Below are 21773 nucleotides of genomic sequence, written 5' to 3' on the forward strand. Positions count from 1 at the left end.
GTAGCTGCCACTTTTCTTGATTTTCAAGCCAATATATTTCCCTTGCTGTTCAAGCCAAGGGACAGAAATTTTACTATGCAGGGGTTTCGGACAAGGCGGTTCTAATGGTGCACTTTTTGTTTTGATCTGACTCTTTTTTTAAGAACTATGGGTTTTTATATTTCTTAACATTGGACGTGATCGTCTCTTATTAAGTGGCAATGGCATTTAGTATAGGCAAGAGGTCGTTCTTTATTGTAAAAAATGAAAAAAGAAAAAAATATCCCGTTTGTGGAGAATAACGTGGTTACAGTCAATTTTCTTGATCTTCAAGCCAATATATTTCCCTTGCTGTTCAAGCCAAAGGGTGGTAAGTTTTGTTTCAAAGGGTTTCGGACAAGGCGGTTCTAATGGTGTACTTTTTGTTTTGATCTGACTCCTTTTTTAGCATCTATGGGTTTTTACATTTCTTAACATTGGACGTGATCGTCTCTTACTAGGTTGCTAGCTACCGCTGCAACCCGGAAATGCTAGCTACCGCTGCACCCTGGATGTTCTTTACTCTAATAATAATTGACAAACACCATTTATGATAAGTTATATCGGTCTTTTATGTAATTCTGAATGTAATTTTTCCCTTTGTCCTTATGCGTTCTTCGGTATAACCTCGCAGAGAATTTAATTTTTTCATTATAGCTTTTGTCACCTCAGTATCTACCCATTATTCTGGTAGCAACTTTTTTCTTATGTTTGTTTCGGTAATCTTTATCGTTATCATACCGTTCCTTAATCTTTTGTTTGGCTCTCTCAATTTTCGCATCTCGATACGCCTTGTCGGTTGAATACCTTTGCTTTTCTCTTTTCAAGATGTTGTCTCTGTTTTTTGTATAGTAATGTTTTTTTAAATTACGTATAACTCTATTAGAACGCATCTTATTACAAAACAAGAAATAATATCCTCATCTAATTGAAACTTTTTAAGACTCGTATCATGTACCCATAATCTAACAAAAAATTTAACTAATTTTTAAATTTTCAGGTATTTTGTTAGTTTGAATTAAAAGATTAAAATTATTGCTCATATATCACAAATATTTTTGCAGTTTACATAATAACCTTAGCGATTCTAAACTGAAAAATGAAATATATTAAAAAATTGAATTTTTTGATCTGAAAATACATAGTAAATTCCACATCGGGTAGTTAGAATCTAACTAAAAATAAAACTAATTTTAACATTTTCAGGTATTTTTCTAGCTTGAATTGAAATATTCAAACTATTGCTCGGATACCATGGATATTTTGCAGTTTACACAAGCTCCAAAGAACGCATAAGGGCAAAATTAAAAATTATATTCAGAAGTCCAAAAACATGGCAACAATGCTGACTGATCTTAGTAAATTTAGAAAAATTTTACGAATTTTTTACCGGGATTACGAAAAATATTCAAAATTAAAGATTAAAATTATCTCTGAAAGAATGGATTTTGTTGAAAAGTCAGCTAGAGATGCTTTCGCAAAACTTCATAGTAATATCCAAAAGAAATGTTGCATGTTTAGTGAAAAGCTTCCAAGGTATGAACCGGCAACTGTGGAACAGTTTATAAATGTAATGGGAAATTTTATAGATCACTGTGAATATATGGAGGCATAATTGTTCTTTACTTAGTTTCAGCTTTAATTCGATGATCCAGACTTTATGTACTAACTACATCCAAAGACTATGACGTCATTGATTAATATTGTATATAAAAAATTAAGTTTTTCGTAAAAAAATTAATTTAAAAAAAAATGAAGTACAAATAGCGCTAGATCTAGAGATTTCCTTTAAAATGAGCCATTGAACAACTCTCTACGATGTTCCAGTGCCAAGCTATCTGTGGAAAAGAAAGAAAAAATTTCCCGTTTGTGGAGAATAACGTGGTAAAAGTCAATTTTCTTGATTTTCAAGCCAATATATTTTCTTTGTTATTCAAGCCAAAGGGCGGTAAGTTTCCTTTATAGAGGATTCGGACAAGGCGGTTCTAATGGTGTACTTTTTGTTTTGATCTGACTCTTTTTTTAGGAGTTGGGGGGTTTTATATTTCTTAACATTGGAGGTGATCGTCTCTTACTAGGTTGCTAGCTACCGCAGCAACCCGGATTATGAAATACTAACTACATCCAACGACTATGACGTCATTGGTCAATATTGTATATAAAAAATTAAGTTTTTCATAAAAAATAATTAATTGAAAAAAATTAAGTGCAAAAGTTGCTAGATCTAGAGATTTCCTTTAAAATGAGCCATTGAACAACTCTCTACGATGTTCCAGTGCCAAGCTATCTGTGGAAAAGAAGAAGAAGAGAGAAAAAAATATCCCGTTTGTGGAGAATAACGTGGTTAAAGTCAATTTTCTTGATTTTCAAGCCAATGCCAATATATTTTCTTTGTTATTCAAGCCAAAGGGCGGTAAGTTTCCTTTATAGGGATTTCGGACAAGGCGGTTCTAATGGTGTACTTTTTGTTTTGATCTCACTCCTTTTTTAGGAACTATGGGTTTTTATATTTCTTAACATTGGACGTGATCGTCTCTTACTAGGTTGCTAGCTACCGCTGCAACCCGGATTATGTAATACTAATACATCCAACGACTATGACGTCATTGATCAATATTGTATATAAAAAATTAAGTTTTTCGTAAAAAATAATTGATTGAAAAAAAAATTAAGTGCAAAAGATGCTAGATCTAAAGATTTCCTTTAAAATGAGCCATTGAACAACTCTCTACGATGTTCCAGTGCCAAACTATCAGTAGAAAAGAAGAAAGAAAAAAAAATATCCCGTTTAGGCAGAATCTCGCAGCAGCTACCACTTTTATTGATTTTCAAGCCAATATATTTCCCTTGCTGTTCAAGCCAAGGGACAGAAAGTTTCCTATACAGAGGTTTCGGACAAGGCGTTTATAATGGTGTACTTTTTGTTTTGATCTGACTCCTTTTTTAGGAACTATGGGTTTTTATATTTCTTAACATTGTACGTGATCTTCTCTTACTAGGTTGCTAGCTACCGCTGCAACCCGGATTGCTAGCTACCGCTGCAACCCAGATAAGTCATATATGGTTATTAGTACACAATAGGTTTTAGATATTACGTCATGTCACTTATTACGTCATATATGGTTATTAGTAGATAATCGGTAAAATATTCGTTCTTTATTATAAACACTTTGATAAACTTCATTTAGACAAGGTCGGAAATGATAAACATGATAACGCTGGCTCGGAACATGAGAAAGGTATAGGAAGTGAGCAGGATGTTATCGCTGACAATGCTACTTTGATTGGTAAAAACAGTGGTGATTACACAATTCTGACAATTCAGTAGTAACAATTTTGAAAGTACATCACCTGCTACTGAAAATACTGTTAAGGATTAGGACAGAAGTGAGGCCAAACTGTCATAAAAAATATACGGTAAAAATGCTTATATACGGAATAAGAATTTATTTGCTTTCCTATAGGAATTATCAAAATTAAAGCTGACAATGCTACTCTGATTGGCAAAACAGCGGTGATGACACAAGTGTTAAGAATTCTGAAAGTATAAATTCCCCTCCAGATGCAAACCTTACCTAACGTTTAAACCCTGTATTCTCTGCCCATAATCATTCTCACATGTTTCTTAGTAAGTGCACTCAAGTGCTTAGTAAATCCAGTCCATATGGGGCAAGTTATAATGCAGAAAAAGCACAACTTCAGCTGTTGGCTTAGTTGTACCTGCAGCTACTGGCTTAGCCTTATCTATAGCTGTTGGCTTATTTGTATCTGCAGGTGTTCGCTTAATTCTTCCTGTAGCTGTTGGCTGAGTTATACCTGTTAGCTTTATTGCACATGCATGTGATATCAGATCAATATATAAGTGTGTTGCATCATCGTGTGCATGCTTATTTAGAGTTTGTTCACAAATTTATTATTGGCTAGAGTTCGTTCTTTACTATACAAACAGGAAAAAGCCTACGGCTTTTTCTTCTTTGAAATAGTAAGTGACGAACCTAAAACGATCAAGTAGCTAACTAAGTCCAATGTGTGCAATAATTTTTTTATTCCAATGATCGTCTTTTAATGTATATGCAACCCGGATTATATTAAAAATTTTCAGTTAGTATAGGCTTGAGCTCGTTCTTTATTGTAAACTATGCATGAGAGATCGTTCTTTACTGTATTAAAATTTTAAAGTATTTTTCTGATTTAAATTACAAAATTAAAATTTTTGCTCTGACACCATAAATATTTTTGCCGTTTTCAGTTAAATAAAAAAAAGTATTTAAAATTTTCAGGAATTATTCTAGTTTAAGTTGACAAATAAGATATTTTTGTAATTATTTAATAATTTATTTTTATATTTTAGTTACTATAGGCTAGAGTTTGTTCCTTATTGTAATTAAAATGAGTCATTGAACAACTCTCTACGATGTTCGAATGCCAAGCTATCTGTTGAATTACTAACCTATACTATAATTAAGTGGCGTATAAAATTTAGTATAGGCAAGAGGTCGTTCTTTATTATAACAAAGAAAAGAGAAAAAAATATCCCGTTTAGGCAGAATGTTGTAGTAGCTGCCACTTTTCTTGATTTTTTAGTACTGATTTTTTAACTTGCGTGTAGCTTGCTTTGATCTAGCCATTATGTATTCATGAATGAGACCATTTACAGTTTTGACGTTTCTTATATAGTAATTATGACGTCACTGCATCAAAAATACAGTTTTTATTGGAAAAATTTATTCTCTTTTAGAAATAATTTATTTTAGTTACTATAGATTTTTAACCCAATTAATTTCCTTTAAAATGAGCTATTGAACAACCCTCTACGATGTTCCAGTGCCAAGCTATCTCTGGATACAAAAAAAGAAAAAAAATATCCCGTTTGGGGAGACTAACGTGGTTAAAGTCAATTTTCTTGATTTTCAAACAATATATTTCCCTTGCTGTTCAAGCCAAGGGACAGAAAGTTCCCTATACAGGGGTTTCGGACAAGGCGGTTCTAATGGTGTACTTTTTGTTTTGATCTGACTCCTTTTTTAGGAGCTATGGGTTTTTATATTTCTTAAGATTGGACGTGATCGTCTCTTACTAGGTTGCTAGCTACCGCTGCAACCCGGAAAAATTTAGTATAGGCATGAGTTCGTTCTTTATTATAGAAAGAAAAATGATCCCGTATATGCAGAATATCTACTTGTTTGTCACAATTTATGATGAACTATATGGATCTTTTATGTATCCCATTTACAATGTCGATCCCTTATGTATTAATCGAAAGGTCGGTGGTTCAAGGCCGCCCGGGGTCAATTCGTTTTAGTTTGTAATTCAACTATAAATAAAACCACGATAGCAATGATGCTTACAACATTCCGTTTTGTAATTCTAATGATGTACTTTTGTTTTGATCTTATTCTATTTTTAGGAGTTTTGGGTTTTTATATTTCTTAGCATTGGACTGATCGTCTCTTGCTAGGTTGCTAGCTACTGCTGCAGCCCAAATTCACATATATATTATTTATGAGAGGCAGCCTGGCCGAGTGGTCCAAGGCAATGGTGTTAGCCACCAGTCTCTTTGGAGGCATGGGTTCAAATCTTACCGCTGGTATACGATTATGTTTTAAATACTGCAGTGTGAAAAGACATCAAAAATGCAGTTTTTGGCGGAAAAATTTATTCTCTTTTAGAAATAATTTATTTTAGTTACTATAGATTTTTAACCCAATTAATTTCCTTTAAAATGAGCCATTGAACAACTCTCTACGATGTTCCAGTGCCAAGCTATCTGTGGAAAAGAAAAAAAGAAAAAAAAATATCCTGTTTAGGCAGAATGTTGTAGTAGCTGCCAGTTTTCTTGATTTTCAAGCCAATATATTTCCCTTGCTGCCAGCCAAGGGACTGAAAGTTTCCTATACAGGGGTTTTGGACAAGGCGGTTCTAATGGTGTACTTTTGAGTTTGATCTGACTCCTATTTTAGGAACTATGGGTTTTTATATTTCTTAACATTGGACGTGATAGTCTCTTACTAGGTTGCTAGCTACCGCTGCAACCCAGATTACTGTAAAACCACAAAATATCAGTTAGTAGGGGACAGAGATCGTTCTTTACTGTAATACCATAACAACCAGGATGACGTCAGTTACAACTTGGGTTTCGTTTTATGCTATATCATTACAAACAGGAAAAAGCCTACGGCTTTTTCTTCTTTGAAATAGTAAGAGACGAACCTCAAGCAATCAAGTAGCTAACTAAGTCCAATGTATGCAGTGGTATGCTATTCCAATGATCGTCTTTTAATGTAATTGACAAATCAGATTTTTTTTTTTAACCCTAAAAAAGCTACTGAATTTTATAAGGTTATATCTAAATGTTTTTATAATGTTATAATTATTTGAAGAAAATAGGACTATTTTGATACAAATCTTCGCATGCAAATGATGTAAATAACATTTGCTACTAGAGTGTTACAGAAAAATGAAGCTTTTCATAAGAAAATTGATTTTATTTAAATTTTTATCACAAAAGGTACTAGATATTGCAATTTTCTTTAAAACGAGCCATTAAATCCCCGGTAGCTGCGGAAAAAATCGGAAAAAAGATGCCGTTTATGCAGATATCGTAGTTCAAGTAACTTATCTTGTTTTTTAAGCCAATAGATTTTCCTCGTTATTCAAGTTCAGGGACGGTAAGTTTCCTATATAGGGGTTTCAGACAAGGTGATTCTAAAAGTGTATTTCTTGTTTTGATCTGACACTGTTTTCAGGAGCTATGAGCTATTAATTTTCTCAAAATTGAATGTGATCGTCTCTTACTAGGTTCCTAGCTACCACTGCAACCTGGATACAGTTACTATGAGCTAGCGTTGGTTCTTTATCATAATTAGTAGATAATCGGTAAAATATTCGTTCTTTATTATAACTTAACATTGGACGTGATCGTCTCTTACTAGGCTGCTAGCTACCGCTGCAACCCGGATACACCTGGAACCACCATATATCAGTTAGTATGGGAGAGAGATCGTTCTTTACTGTAAATAGCTGTCACCCAGCAGGCTTGAGTTCAATTTCCGTACGGGAAATTTTTACTTATGATGATTTCTTAAGGAACATAATTAAAATTTCTTAATGTAATAAAAATAATTTGTTTTAATTACAAAAGGTTTTTAACCCAATTAATTCCCTTTAAAATGAGCCATTGAACAACTCTCTACGATGTTCCAGTGCCATGCTATCTGTTGAATTACTAACCTATACTATAATTAAGTGGCGTATAAAATTTAGTATAGGCAAGAGGTCGTTCTTTATTATAAAATCTTAACTATAGTGAAGCTGCGCATGCAAGTTAGTATAGGGAAGAGTTTGATCTTTATTATATATGTTTCAGTTAACATGGGCAAAATGTCGTTCTTTATTGTAATTATATAGTAATTATGACGTCACTGCATCAAAAATACAGTTTTTATTGGAAAAATTTATTCTCTTTTAGAAATAATTTATTTTAGTTACTATAGATTTTTAACCCAATTAATTTCCTTTAAAATGAGCTATTGAACAACCCTCCACGATGTTCCAGTGCCAAGCTATCTCTGGATACAAAAGAAAAAAAAGAAAAAAAAAAGAAAAAAATATCCCGTTTGGGGAGAATAACGTGGTTAAAGTCAATTTTCTTGATTTTCAAGTCAATATATTTCCCTTGCTGTTCAAGCCAAGGGACAGAAAGTTTCCTATACAGGGGTTTCGGACAAGGCGGTTCTAATGGTGTACTTTTTGTTTTGATCTGACTCCTTTTTAGGAGCTATGGGTTTTTATATTTCTTAACATTGGACGTGATCGTCTCTTACTAGGTTGCTAGCTACCGCTGCAACCCGGATATCAGTTACTATGGGCAAGAGATCGTTCTTTATTGTAAAACTTAACAGGCCAGGGTTCGATTCCCGGTGTGGGAAAATTTTTAACTCTATAATCTTCGAACATTTGAACCTTTTATAATTTATAATGATGTATAATATAAATACTGTAATCTTAACTATAGTGAAGTTGCCTATGCAAGTTAGTATAGGGAAGAGTTCGATCTTTATCTCTTTTAGAAATAATTTATTTTAGTTACTATAGATTTTTAACCCAATTAATTTCCTTTAAAATGAGCTATTGAACAACCCTCTACGATGTTCCAGTGCCAAGCTGTCTCTGGATACAAAAAAAGAAAAAAAGAAAAAAGAAAAAAATATCCCGTTTAGGCAGAATGTTGTAGTAGCTGCCACTTTTCTTGATTTTCAAGCCAATATATTTCCCTTGCTGTTCAAGCTAAGGGACAGAAGGTTTACTATACAGGGGTTTCGGACAAGGCGGTTCTAATGGTGTACGTTTTGTTTTGATCTGACTCTTTTTTTAGGAACTATGGGTTTTTATATTTCTTAACATTGGACGTGATCGTCTCTTACTAGGTTGCTAGCTACCGCTGCAACCCGGATTATGTAATACTAATACTTCCAACAACTATGACGTCATTGATCAATATTGTATATAAAAAATTAAGTTTTTCGTAAAAAATAATTGATTGAAAAAAAAATTAAGTGCAAAAGATGCTAGATCTAGAGATTTCCTTTAAAATGAGCCATTGAACAACTCTCTACGATGTTCCCGTGCCAAGCTATCTGTGGAAAAGAAGAAAGAAAAAAATATCCCGTTTAGGCAGAATGTTGTAGTAGCTGCCACTTTTCTTGATTTTCAAGCCAATATATTTCCCTTGCTGTTCAAGCCAAGGGACAGAAAGTTTCCTATACAGGGGTTTCGGACAAGGCGGTTCTAATGGTGTACTTTTTGTTTTGATCTGACTCCTTTTTTAGGAACTATGGGTTTTTATATTTCTTAACATTGGACGTGATCGTCTCTTACTAGGTTGCTAGCTACCGCTGCAACCCGGATATGGGATAAGGTTCATTTTTTCTTATAGAAAAAGAAAAAAATAAAATAAACACGCATCCGTGATCTTTCGTCTGGAAAAAAAATACCAAATTCCGTATTTTTACAGATAGGAGCTTGAAACCTCTACAGTAAGGTTCATTTATACGCTGAAACTGATGCTGTGATTTTTATTAAGATTTTATCACTTCTTGGAGGTGTTTTCTCCTTTTTTCAAAAATAGGCCAAATTTTCCCATGCTCGTAACTTTTGATGAACATAACTAAACTTGATGAAATAAAATATTTAAAATCAGCATAGAAATCCAATTCTTATGATGTATCTATTGATGTTAAAATTCCATTTTTTAGAGTTTCAGTTATTAGTATTGATACGAGTCGCTCTTACTATACAGCTCGTTACCACCAACTGTTTGAAAATCCGATTAAACTTACATAGTCTACATTTATAATGAACTATATCGATTCTTAATGTAACTACCGCTGAAACCCGGAACCATCCTTCATATTAGTCTAATTCTTTGCTTTGTAGTTCAATTACTCTAGGCTTAGTTCGGTCTTTAATATAACTTTTATTAAAACAATATAAAAAAAACTCGGAAAATAAAGGAAAATTTGTGTTGTTTGGGTCGTCCTTACGTTTGATATTATGGACTAGAGTTCGCTCTTTATTATAACAAAAGTAGGAAAAAGCCTATGGCTTTTTCTTATTTGGAACAGTAAGAGACAAACTTCTGAGAATTAGGCAGCTAAGTCCAATATGTGCCATGGTTTGTTCTTTACTAGGTTTCAAAATTCTCCACAGCTATGACACCGATGAAACTTACATAATCCCTATTTATGATTAACTAGACTGATCTTTTATGTAACATATCTTAGTTTATTTCCAAGAGACTGATTTGATTTAATTCTGACTATACTCTTGATTATCTCTGTATTTAATGTTTCTCAGGATTGATGCAAGCTTGATAGTATTTTGACGATACTCTTTATTATCTCTGTAATTAATGTTTCTCCGAATTGATGCTGACCTGATAGTATTCAGACGATAAGCCTCGTCATTTCTATATTTGATTGATCCAGACTTGATAGCATTCAGACAATAAGCCTCATTATTTCTGTATTTGATTAAAATGTGACGTTTCTTTAGAGCTGCTGCTTTCTTATCCTGCTTATATCGGTTTTTGGCAATCAGTTTGAGAACTTCCTTGTTTTTCTCATACTTCTCTTTCCTTTTGCCAGCCAGCTGCTTAGCTCGACTTTCATATCTTTCCTTATCCTTAAGTTTCTTTTTTCTTACTTGTGAAACCATTACAATAAATAATTTCCTTATGGAAATAATTATCATCAAACGCTCCGTGTTTAAATCTCGTATCATGTATCACAAACGTAAAAAAAATGTCACTAATTTATTAATTTTCAGGTATTGTTATAGCTTAAATTACAAGATTAAAATTATTACTCAGATACCATAATAATTTTTATCAGTTTATAACTTTATCGATTGTGAACTAAAATAAAATAAAAATTGATACGTCGCGTCACTCATTATGTCATATACGGTAATTAGTACACAATCAGTGTTAGATACATCACGTTATTTATTACTATGTATATGGTTGTGATTGCTTAAAAATCAAACATCTTTGAAAATATGACAAGACATCTAAAATGCAGTTTTTTTGTAAAAAGTGATTTTATTTTTTTTATTAAAGAAGGCACTAGAACTTTTAATTTATGTTCAAGTAGGCCCTCTCGCAAAATTATAGGACCTCTGGGTCGATACGATCACCCCTGGGGATAAGAAAAAAGGCAAACAAATAAACACGCATCCGTGATCTTTTTTCTGGCCAAAAATACTAAATTCCACATTTTTGCAGATAGCAGCATGAAACCTCTACAGTAAGGTTCTCTGATACGTTGAATCTGATGGTGTGAATTTCATCAAGATTCTATTACTTTTAGTGGATGTTATTTCCTTTTTTTGACAATAAGGCAAATTTTCTCAGGCTCGTAACTTTTTACGGATATGATTAACTTGATAAAACTTATCACCATAAAAATCCAATTCTTTTGATGTATCTATTGATGTTAAAACTTGGTTTTTTAGAGTTTCGGTTATAGAAGTTATAGAAAAAGGCAGTTTTTCGTAAAAAAAATGGATTCTTGTAATTATGTATCTCTTATATTATTATCTTGTCGAAAGACAAGCGTGTATAAATATTGCATTCACTTATTACGTCATATATGGTTATAAACTGTACGATTATAACTTTAAGCTTGTCATTCATCAACCTTGTACACGAAAATGCAGTTTTTTTTTTTAAATTGATTCTATTTTAAACGCTTTTTTATTTTTAATTACAAAAGGCACTAGATGTAGAAATTTCATTTAAAATTAGCCATTATACAGCTCTCTATGATTTTCCAGTGCCTAGCTATCTGAGCCGGAAAAAACGGAAACAAAAAAAGATGTCGTATGTGCAGAGAACTTTGGCTTCAGCCACTTTTCTTGATTTTCAAGCCAGTATATTTTCCTTGTTGTTTAAGCCAAAAGACGGTAAATTTTCCTATATAAGGTTTCGGACAAGGCGGTTCTAATAGTGTACTTTTTGTTTTGATCTGACTCTATTTTTACGATTTATTGGTTATTATATTTATTAACATTGTACGTGACCGTCTCGTACTAGGTTGCTTGCTACCGCTGCAACCCGTGTATCTGATGCAACGGAGAAAAGAAAAAGAGGTACGTGGTATATATGACGTCATACATGGTTATGACGTCATTCTTCAAACTTGTACACGTTTTATAAAGAGCTACATCGATCCTTTGTGTAATTGTTTGCAAAAAACTGTTTTTTATGTACAAGATTGATCAATGACGTTATAATCATAGGTTGTACCCAGGTCGTCTCTTTTGTTAAAACAATATAAAAATACTAGGAAATTAAAAGGAAAATTTGTGTTGTTTGGGTCGTCCTTACGTTTGTTACTTTGGACTAGAGTTCTTTCTGACTATAACACAAACAGGAAATAGCCTATGGCTTTTTCTTGTTTGGAATAGTAAGAGACGAAATTCTGAGAATCAGGCAGCTAACTAAGTCCAATATTTTCTATGTTTTTCTTTACTAGGTTTTCAAAAATCTCCACAGCCATGATACAGTTAAGCTTACATAATCCTTATTTATGATCAACTAGACTGATCTTTTATACAATATACCTTAGAGAAGCAACTTTCAAAAGATGTTTGTTTGAAGTTATATTGCTTGTTAGAAGTTATAGAAGTTTGTCATATTGTTAGATATTTGTTTGAAGTTATAGATTATTTCAGTTAACATGGGCTTGTCTTGCTTTACTTTAATCTAAAAACGAATTGCTTCCAAAAATCAAATATCTTTGAAAAGGCTGCAGTATGAAAAGACATCAAAAATTCCGTTTTTTGTTTAAAGTCATTTTATAATTAAGTTTTTTGTATTTTAATTATAAAAGACCCTAGAACTCTTAATTTCCGTTTGAATGAGACCTCTCGCTACATTCTAGGACCACTGGGTCGATACGATCAACCGTGGGGAAAAGACAAAACAAACAAATATACACGCGTACGTGATCTTTGTTCTGGAAAAAAATACCCAATTCCACATTTTTTTAGATAGGAGCTTGAAACATTTACAGTAAGGATCTCTAATACGCTGAAACGGATGGTGTGATTTCCATTAAGATTCAATGACTTTTAGGGGGTGTTTTCTTTTTTTGAAACTATGGCGAATTTTCTAAGGCCCATAACTTTTGATCAGCAACTTTTGAAGACTAAACTTGATGAAACTTAAATTTTTTAAATCAGGATAAAAACACGATTCTTTTGATGTATCTATTGATATTAAAATTCTGTTTTTTAGATTTTCGGTTACTATTGAGATGAATCGCTCTTACTATACAGTTTGTTACCACAAACTGTTTGATTACGAAAAAATTCATCCCTTTGTATCTTTTCACCATATTGTAAACAGTAACCTTTGCAGAGTGATTTATGCGATACAAATCATCGATCCTGTATTTGTTTCTTTGTTTACTGATTTGATTAAATTTTGATGATACTCTTCATTATCTCTGTATTCAATTTTTCTCCGGATTGATGCAGCCTTGACAGTATTCAGAAAATAAGCCTCCTAATTTTATGTTTTCTTATGTTTCTCCGGATTGATGCAGTCTTACTAGTATTCAAGCGATAAACCTTATCATTTTTGTATTTGTCCTTCACATGTTCTGTCGATGATTTGATTTAATTTTGACGGTACTCTTCATTATCTCTGTATGTGATGTTTCTTTGGATTGATGCAGATTTGATAGTATTCAGGCGATAAGCCTCATTATTCCTGTATTTGTCCTTTGATGAATTGATGCATTTCTCACGAAACTCCTCGTCATTTTAATATCGTTTTAAAACTCGAAATTTGTTTAGAGTTGCTGCTTTTTGATCCTGTTTATATCTGTTTCTGGTAATCAATTTAAGAACGTCCTTTTTTCTCGTAGTTCTCTTTCCTTTTGCCAGTAGCCTGTTTAGCTCGACTTTCATATCTTTCCTTCTCCTTTAGTTTCTACTTTCTTACTTGTAAAACCATTACAATAAATTATTTTCTTATGGAAATAAGTATTATCAAATAGTTTTTGTTTAAATCACGTATCGAGTACCAAGAACCTAACAGAAAATAACACTAATTCTTAAATATTCGGGTATTTTTCTAGTTTAAATTAAAAGATTAAAATTATTGCTCAGATACCATAAATATTTTTATAGTTTATAACTTTAGCAATTTTGAACTGAAAACTAAAACAAAATAAAAATTGATTTTTTCAATTTTTACGTCACGTCACTCATTACGTCATATATGGTTATTAGTACACAATCGGTGTTAGATATTACGTCACGTCACTTATTACGTCATATATTGTTATTAATGGACAATCGGTGTTATAAATCAGACTTGCATCAAAAATCAAATATCTTTGAAAAGATGCAGTATGAAAAGACATCAAAAATGCAGTTTTTGTATAAAGGGATTTTATTTTTTAATGGTTTGTTTTTTGTTTTAAAAAGGCACTGAACCTTGAAACTTGTCGATACGATCATCCATAAAAAAAACAGACTAAAAAACAAATAAACACGCTTCAGGGATCCTTCCTCTGGAAAAAATACCAAATTTCACATTTTTACAAATTGGAGCGTGAAACCTCTCCAGTTAGGTTATCTGATATGCTGAATCTGATGGTGTGATTTTCATTAAGATTCTATGACTTTTGGGGGGGTCTCATTTTTCTTATACAGGCAAAATTTCTCAGGCTCGTAACTTTTGATGGAAAAGACAAAACTTTATGAAACTTACATATTTAAAATCAGCATTAAAATAAAATTGTTTTGTTGTATCTATTGGTATCAAAATTCCGTTTTTTAGAGTTTCGGCTATTATTGAGTCGATTCGCTCTTACTATACACAGTTTGTTACCACGAACTGTTTGAAACTATAAAAAAGGGGAAAAATTCCTGGTATCGGTCCGTTTTGTAACTTTTGATGGTTGAGACTAAACTTGATGAAACTTATATATTTAAAATCAGCATAAAAAATAGTCCGTTACCACGAACTGTTTGATATATACAGATATTTTTTAATTACCAGGTTTTTGCTCTCTAATCAATAATCCCTTATTAAAACTGATTGCAAACAGGAAAAAACCTACGGCTTTTTCTTATTTGAAATAGTAAAAGACAAACCTCAAACAATCAAGTAGCTAACTAAGTCCAATGTATGCAATGGTTTGTTATTTCAATGATCGTCTTTTAATGTAAAAACAAAAATTACACCTTTAGAACCACCTTGTCCGAAACCCCTGTATAGGAAACTTTCTGTCCCTTTGCTTGAAAAGCAAGGGAAATATATTATAATAAAGAATGACCTCTTGCCTATACTAAATTTTATACGCTACTTAATTATAGTATTACACAGATAGCTTGGCACTGGAACATCGTAGAGAGTTGTTCAATGGCTCATTTTAAAGGAAATTAATGGGGCTAAAAACTATTTTGATTAAAACAAATTATTTTAAAAATAGAATCAGGTTTTTTACAAAAAACTACATATTCCATATTAAATATTGATCAATGACGTCATAATCATATAACAGCGGTAGGATTTGAACCCGCGCCTCCAAAAAGACTGGTGACTAGCACTAGCGCCTTGGACCACTCGGCCATGCTGCCTCTCGTAACTATATATGTGAATTTGGGTTGCAGCAGTAGCTAGCAACCTATTAGGAGACGATCACGCCCATTGCTAAGAAATATAAAAACCCAAAATTCCTAAAAATAGAGTCAGATCAAAACAAAAGTACATCATCAGAACCACCTTGTCTGAAACCCTACTAGATAAATAATGAATGTCTTCATAGATTTATTTAAATGATTGATCAATGACGTCATAATCGTATACCTTATAATAAAGAGTGAACTCTTGCCTAAAATAGATTAGATACTCAACTTATCCGGGTTGCAGCGGTAGCAAGCAACCTAGTAAGAGACGATCACGTCCAATGTTAAGAAATATAAAAACCCTTAGTTCCTAAAAAGGAGTCAGATCAAATTCAAAAGTACACCATTAGAACCGCCTTGTCCGAACCCCCTGTATAGTAAACTTTCTGTCCCTTAGCTTGAACAGCAAGGGAAATATATTGGCTTGAAAATCAAGAAAAGTTGCAGCTACTACAACATTCTGCCTAATCGGGATATTTGTTTCTTTGTTTTTTTCTTTTGTATCCAGAGATAGCTTGGCACTGGAACATCGTAGAGGGTTGTTCAATAGCTCATTTTAAAGGAAATTAATTGGGTTAAAAACCTTTTGTAACTAAAATAAATTATTTTCAAAAGAGAATAAATTTTTCCACCAAAAACTGCATTTTTTATGTCTTTTCACACTGCAGTCTTTCAAACATAATCGTATACCAGCGGTAAGATTTGATTACAATAAAGAATGACACCTAGCCCATGTTAACTGAAACATAAATAGGGATTATGTAATTTCCATCAGTATCATGGCTGCAGAGGTGTCTGAAACCTAGTAAAGAACAAACCATTACAATAAAGAACATTTCATGTTAAAGATTGATCATTGATGCCATAATCATAGTTTGCAGCGAGGTCGTCTCTTACTATTCCAAAGAAGAAAAAGCCGTAGGCTTTTTCCTGCTTGTAATCATATATTAAAGAATGATAAGATGCCTCTGGTTTAATAAACGGTTATATAAAGGGGGTGTTAGAATACATAGCTTAATCAGTAACATCCAGGTTGCAGCGGTAGCTATCGACCTAGTAAGAGACGATCACGTTCAATGTTAAGAAATATAAAAACCCCTAACTCCTAAGAAAAGAGTCAGATCAAAACAAAAATTACACCATTAGAACCGCCATGTCCAAAAATCTTATAAAGGAAACTTATCACTCTTTGGCTTGAATAACAAAGAAAATTTATTGGCTTGAAAATCAAGAAAATTGACTTTAACCACGTTATTCTCCACAAACGCGATATTTTTTTCTTTCCTATATATAAGGAGCAAGGAGCTAAGCAAGGAGCACGCCGGCTCAATAGTAACCGAAACTCTAAAAAATAAATACTAATTTTGATATCAATAGATACATCAAAAGAATTGTATTTTTATGCCGATTTCAAATATATAAATTTCATCAAGTTTAGTGTTACCCATCAAAAGTTACGAGCCTCAGAATATTTGCCTTATTTTCAAAAGAGAGGGGGAAAACCCCCCAAAGTCATAGGGAACTCGACGGGGGGGGGGGGCACTTTACGTTGGATGAAATTTCCCCGGAGGAGTTTTCCGTGAGGAGGAAAGGTATATTTCATAGAGGGTGAGCCAGAGTTACCGGAATTATTTGAAAAATGAACATAAATTATGCCATATATGAAGTGTCGTCCCCTCCTCAATACCTTATTCTTAGCGATTCTGGACTGAAAACTAAAATAATTGCAATTATAAGACAATAATATGGAGATACGTACTTTACGGGTTAAAAACCAAAAAAAGTTTGGTTCCAGGATACAATAGTAACTTTGAACTGAGATGAAAAAAAAATTTCTTCCAGGAGACAAAAAGTAAAACTAATTATAAAATTTTCATGTAATTTTGTTGTTTAAATTAAGAAATTACTATTACTCATTAGGCATCATAGATATTTTTGCAGTTTACATAATAATTTTAGCGATTAAGCCAAAAAAGAAAGTTTTGGTTCCAGGAGTTTCGGTTACTATTGAGACAAGTAGCTATTATTACTATAGAGTTCATTACCATGAACTGTTTGATTGCTTCAAAATTGAAATATCTTTGAAAAGACTGCAGCATGAAAATACATCAAAAATGCAATTTTTTGACAAAAGTGATTCTACTTTAAAAAGTATTTTATTTTTAGTTACAAAAGTGACTAGATGTTGCAATTTCCTTTAAAATGAGCTATTATACAGCTTTCTATGATTTTCCAGTGCCCAGCTAGCTGAGAAGAAAAATCAAGAGGAAAGAAAAAAATATCCCGTTTGTGGAGAATAACGTGGTAAAAGTCAATTTTCTTGATTTTCAAGCCAATATATTTTCTTTGTTATTCAAGCCAAAGGGCGGTAAGTTTCCTTAATAGGGGTTTCGGACAAGGTGGTTCTAATGGCATACTTTTTGTTTTGATCTGACTCTTTTTTTAGGAGTTAGGTGTTTTATATTTCCTTACATTGGAGGTGATCGTCTCTTACTAGGTTGCTAGCTACCACTGCAACCTGGATTCTTGATTTTCAAGCCAATATATTTCCCTTGCTGTTCAAGCCAAGGGAAATAAAGTTTCCTATTTTTCGGACAAGACGGTTCTAATGGTGTACTTTTTGTTTTGATCTGACTCTTTTTTTTGGGAATTATGTTTTTATATTTATTAACATTGGACGTGATCGTCTCTAACCAGGTTGCTAGCTACCGCTGCAACCCCGGATCTTATTTTAGTTACTATGGGATGGAAGTTTTTTCTTTACTGTAAATTATATATGGCTTTGTATATTATGACGGCATGCATCATCAATATAAAAGGATGCAAAGAGTCAAGTGATCTCAGGTTGATAAAACTACAAACAGGATAAAGCCTATGGCTTTTTCTTAATTGAAATAGTAAGAGACAACCTGTCTACGGTGTTAACTTGTTTAACAGTGTTAATATGTTAAACAGTGTTAACCAGTTTAACAGTGTTAACATGTGTAAATGTTTCAGTAATCAGTTCAATACGTAAATGTGCCAGTGTTCGTTCTATGAGTAAATTAAAAAATTAAGTTTTTCGTAAAAAATAATTAATTCTGAATTATTTATGATGTCTGAGGAATATTTTTAATTTTTTAATTCAAACAAAAAAATGAAAAAATTAAAAGTAGTTTTTTTTTTTGTTAGTTTCTAACTACTTAACATAAACAAAATCTAATTCGTCATTTGGAACTAAAATAATATTTAAAAATTTTAAACAAAATGATTTTATTTAACTGCAAACTGCCAAAATTTTTATGATGTCTGAGGAATAATTTTAATTTTCTAATTCAAACCAAAAAAATACTTAAAAATTTTTAAATTAATATACTTTTCATTTTGCTTCAAGTGACTCGTTACGTCAGTTTATGGGACGAAAATATACTATTGAATTGAATAATTATTAAGATGAATTCTTGGATTGATCATATTAAAAGTCAATTGCTATCAAAAGGTATTTCGGAAGCTGCTATTATTGGTGTTGATGGGTCAGTTTGGGCAAAGTCTAGGGAATTTTCTGCCACAGCAGCTGAATTGAAAGTGTTTGTAACAAAATATGATTCAGATGAGTTTTCTGAGAACGGTATTATAATGGGAGGAATGAAGTATTTTTACCTTTCAAGGGATCATGGTGTTGTACGGGCAAAAAAGGGACAAAATGGCTTTCATGCAATGAAGCTGAAACAATTGTATATTATAGCTCTGTATGATGTGATTAACTGCCCACCCCCTGAAGCTGCAATTACAGTGGAAAATTATGGTAATTATTTATCTAAAAGTGGGTATTGAAAAAGCAATTTAAGCATAGAAATCTGAAAGGAAAATGAAACAGCATGAAACTGTTTGAAATGGAAGTTTTAAGGATTTTAAATGAGAAACCTGGGTTTTGGTGGTAGTAATATAGTGAGGGACGATCGCGTCTCCATAATAAAAACTACAATCACTTACAACCCTTGCATTGACTGTGGAGGGAGCGTCATCTTGCCGATGACGAAACCAAGATCATAAATTACAAACAGGAAAAAGCCTACGACTTTTTCTTCTTTGGAATAGTAAGAGACGATCCTCAAATAATCAGACAACTAACTAGGTTTATAATTCTTTCTTTAACATAAACTTCATTTATCGGGTATTTTAATATATCCTATATGGTCTAGAGGTTGGGATAGCTCTCACCCATGGCTTGAGTTCAATTTCCGTATGGGAAATTTTTACTTATGATGATTTCTTAAGGAACACAATAAAAATTTCTTAATGTAATAAAAATAATTTGTTTTAATTACAAAATGTTTTTAATCCCATTAATTTCCTTTAAAATGAGCCATTGAGCAACTCTCTATGATGTTCCAGTGTCAAGCTATCTGTTGAATTACTAACCTATACTACAATTAAGTGGCGTATAAAATTTAGTATAGGCAAGAGGTCGTTCTTTATTGTAATTTTTTAGGAGTTATGGGTTTTTATATTTCTTAACATTAGACGTGATCATCTCTTACTACGTTGTTAGCTACCGCTGCAACCCGGATTAATGTAAACCACTGCAACCCGGATACCACTGCAACCCTGATAAGAAACAGGAAAATATTGCAAACAGGAAAAAGCCTACGGCTTTTTCTTCTTTGAAATAGTAAGAGACGAACCTCAAACGATCAAGTAGCTAGCTAAGTCCAATGTATGCAATAATGTTTTATTCCAATTATCCTCTTTTAATGTAATAACTGACAAACACTATTTATGATGAGCTATATCGGTCCTTTATGTATAAATACCCCTGGAACCACCATATATCAGTTACTATGGGCGAAAGATCGTTCTTTACTGTAATCAAGCCAATATATTTCCCTTGCTGTTCAAGCCAAGGGACAGAAATTTTACTATGCTGGGGTTTCGGACAAAGCGGTTCTAATGGTGTACTTTTTGTTTTGATCTGACTCTTTTTTTAAGAACTATGGGTTTTTATATTTTTTAACATTGGACGTGATCGTCTCTTACTAGGTTGCTAGCTACCGCTGCAATCCGGATTAATAGTATACATTTCTTAAGTCTTAAAAGACTTTTAGTCAAAATAACTTAATTTAAAGATAACATCATTCTTTTACTGACCATTATCTGGTATTTTATGTTGTCACTATCCTTTGGTGCACATCATGCAGCTCAGGATCTTTTTATTTTGTACTAAGTTTAGGCTAGTACCAAGTTAAAATTAAAAAGAGGCATCCTTTATAAGAAACAACCAGCAAAGATGTCTAAAGGACAACATGCTATATTTTTGTCATTTAAGAGAAAATCATGCTCCCTTAGATTGTACCCAGAAAAATAAACTTTTACCAAACATGTGTATAGAGATTACTGCCTGATTAGGAAAAAGTTGACAGGGCATGATTGATCCTTTATCACTGAGAATTGTACTGCTTGATGTCTCAGTTGCTGCAGTAAATTGAGCTAAAAACCCAAAACACAACCATTTATGACCAAAGAATTAAAGAAAGCAAGAAATAAAAAAGGAAAAAGCATTAAAGACTATATAAACAGAATATATATGATAAGAATCACTATACAAAACATACCAAGGCACAAAATCATGTCAGAAATCTATCCAGAAAGCTATTTGAACAGCATAAGGAGGCTATAGCAGCAAGTCAAATCCAAAATGCTCTTGGAATTATTCATCAGTCTGTAAACCTGGTAGACATTCTGCTACACAACTTAAAGGGAAATACATGTAGTAGTTGACCCAACTACAAATGCTGTAAACAGGCAGTTTACATTTGTATTTACTCCACCCAATAATACTCCTCTTCTAGACCCTCCCCCCACCTATACCATCATAGCCTGTGACGGATAAAACACTTAAAAAGTAGCATTTCCAAATATGTGACTAAGCATATATTTTATAACATTGGACGTGATCGTCTCTTACTAAGTTGCTAGCTACCACTGCAACACGGACTAAATCGATCCTTTATGTAATCATATATATTATTATTAAACCTGATTACAAACAGGAAAAAGCCTACGGCTGTTTCTTCTTTGAAATAGTAAGAGACGAACCTCAAACAATCAAGTAGCTAACTAAGTCTAATGTATGCAATGGTTTTTTATTTCAATGATCGTTCTTTAATGTAACAGCAACCCGGATCAATTAACTTGGGTTAGAGGTCGTTCTTTATTATAACACAAGTAACTACCCCTGGAACCACCATATATCAGTTACTATGCATGAGAGATCGTTCTTTACTGTATCTTCGGTACAACCTCGCAGAGAATTTAATTTTTTCATTATAGCTTTTGTCACCCCAGTATCTACCCATTATTCTGGTAGCAACTTTTTTATTATGTTTGTTTCGGTAATCTTCATCATTATCATACCGTTCCCTGCTCTTTTTTCTAGCCTGCTCAATTGTTGCTTCTCTATAAAGTTTATCATTGTGATAACGCTCCTTGATCTTTCGTCTAGCCTGCTCAACTCTTGCTTCTCTGTAATGTTCATCATTACCATACCGTTCCTTGATCTTTTGTTTGGCTGT

The sequence above is a fragment of the Artemia sp. Qi Xiang Cuo genome, chromosome 13 (assembly GCF_049724085.1).
Source record: "Artemia sp. Qi Xiang Cuo chromosome 13, ASM4972408v1, whole genome shotgun sequence".
Classification (NCBI taxonomy): Eukaryota; Metazoa; Arthropoda; class Branchiopoda; order Anostraca; family Artemiidae; genus Artemia; species Artemia sp. Qi Xiang Cuo.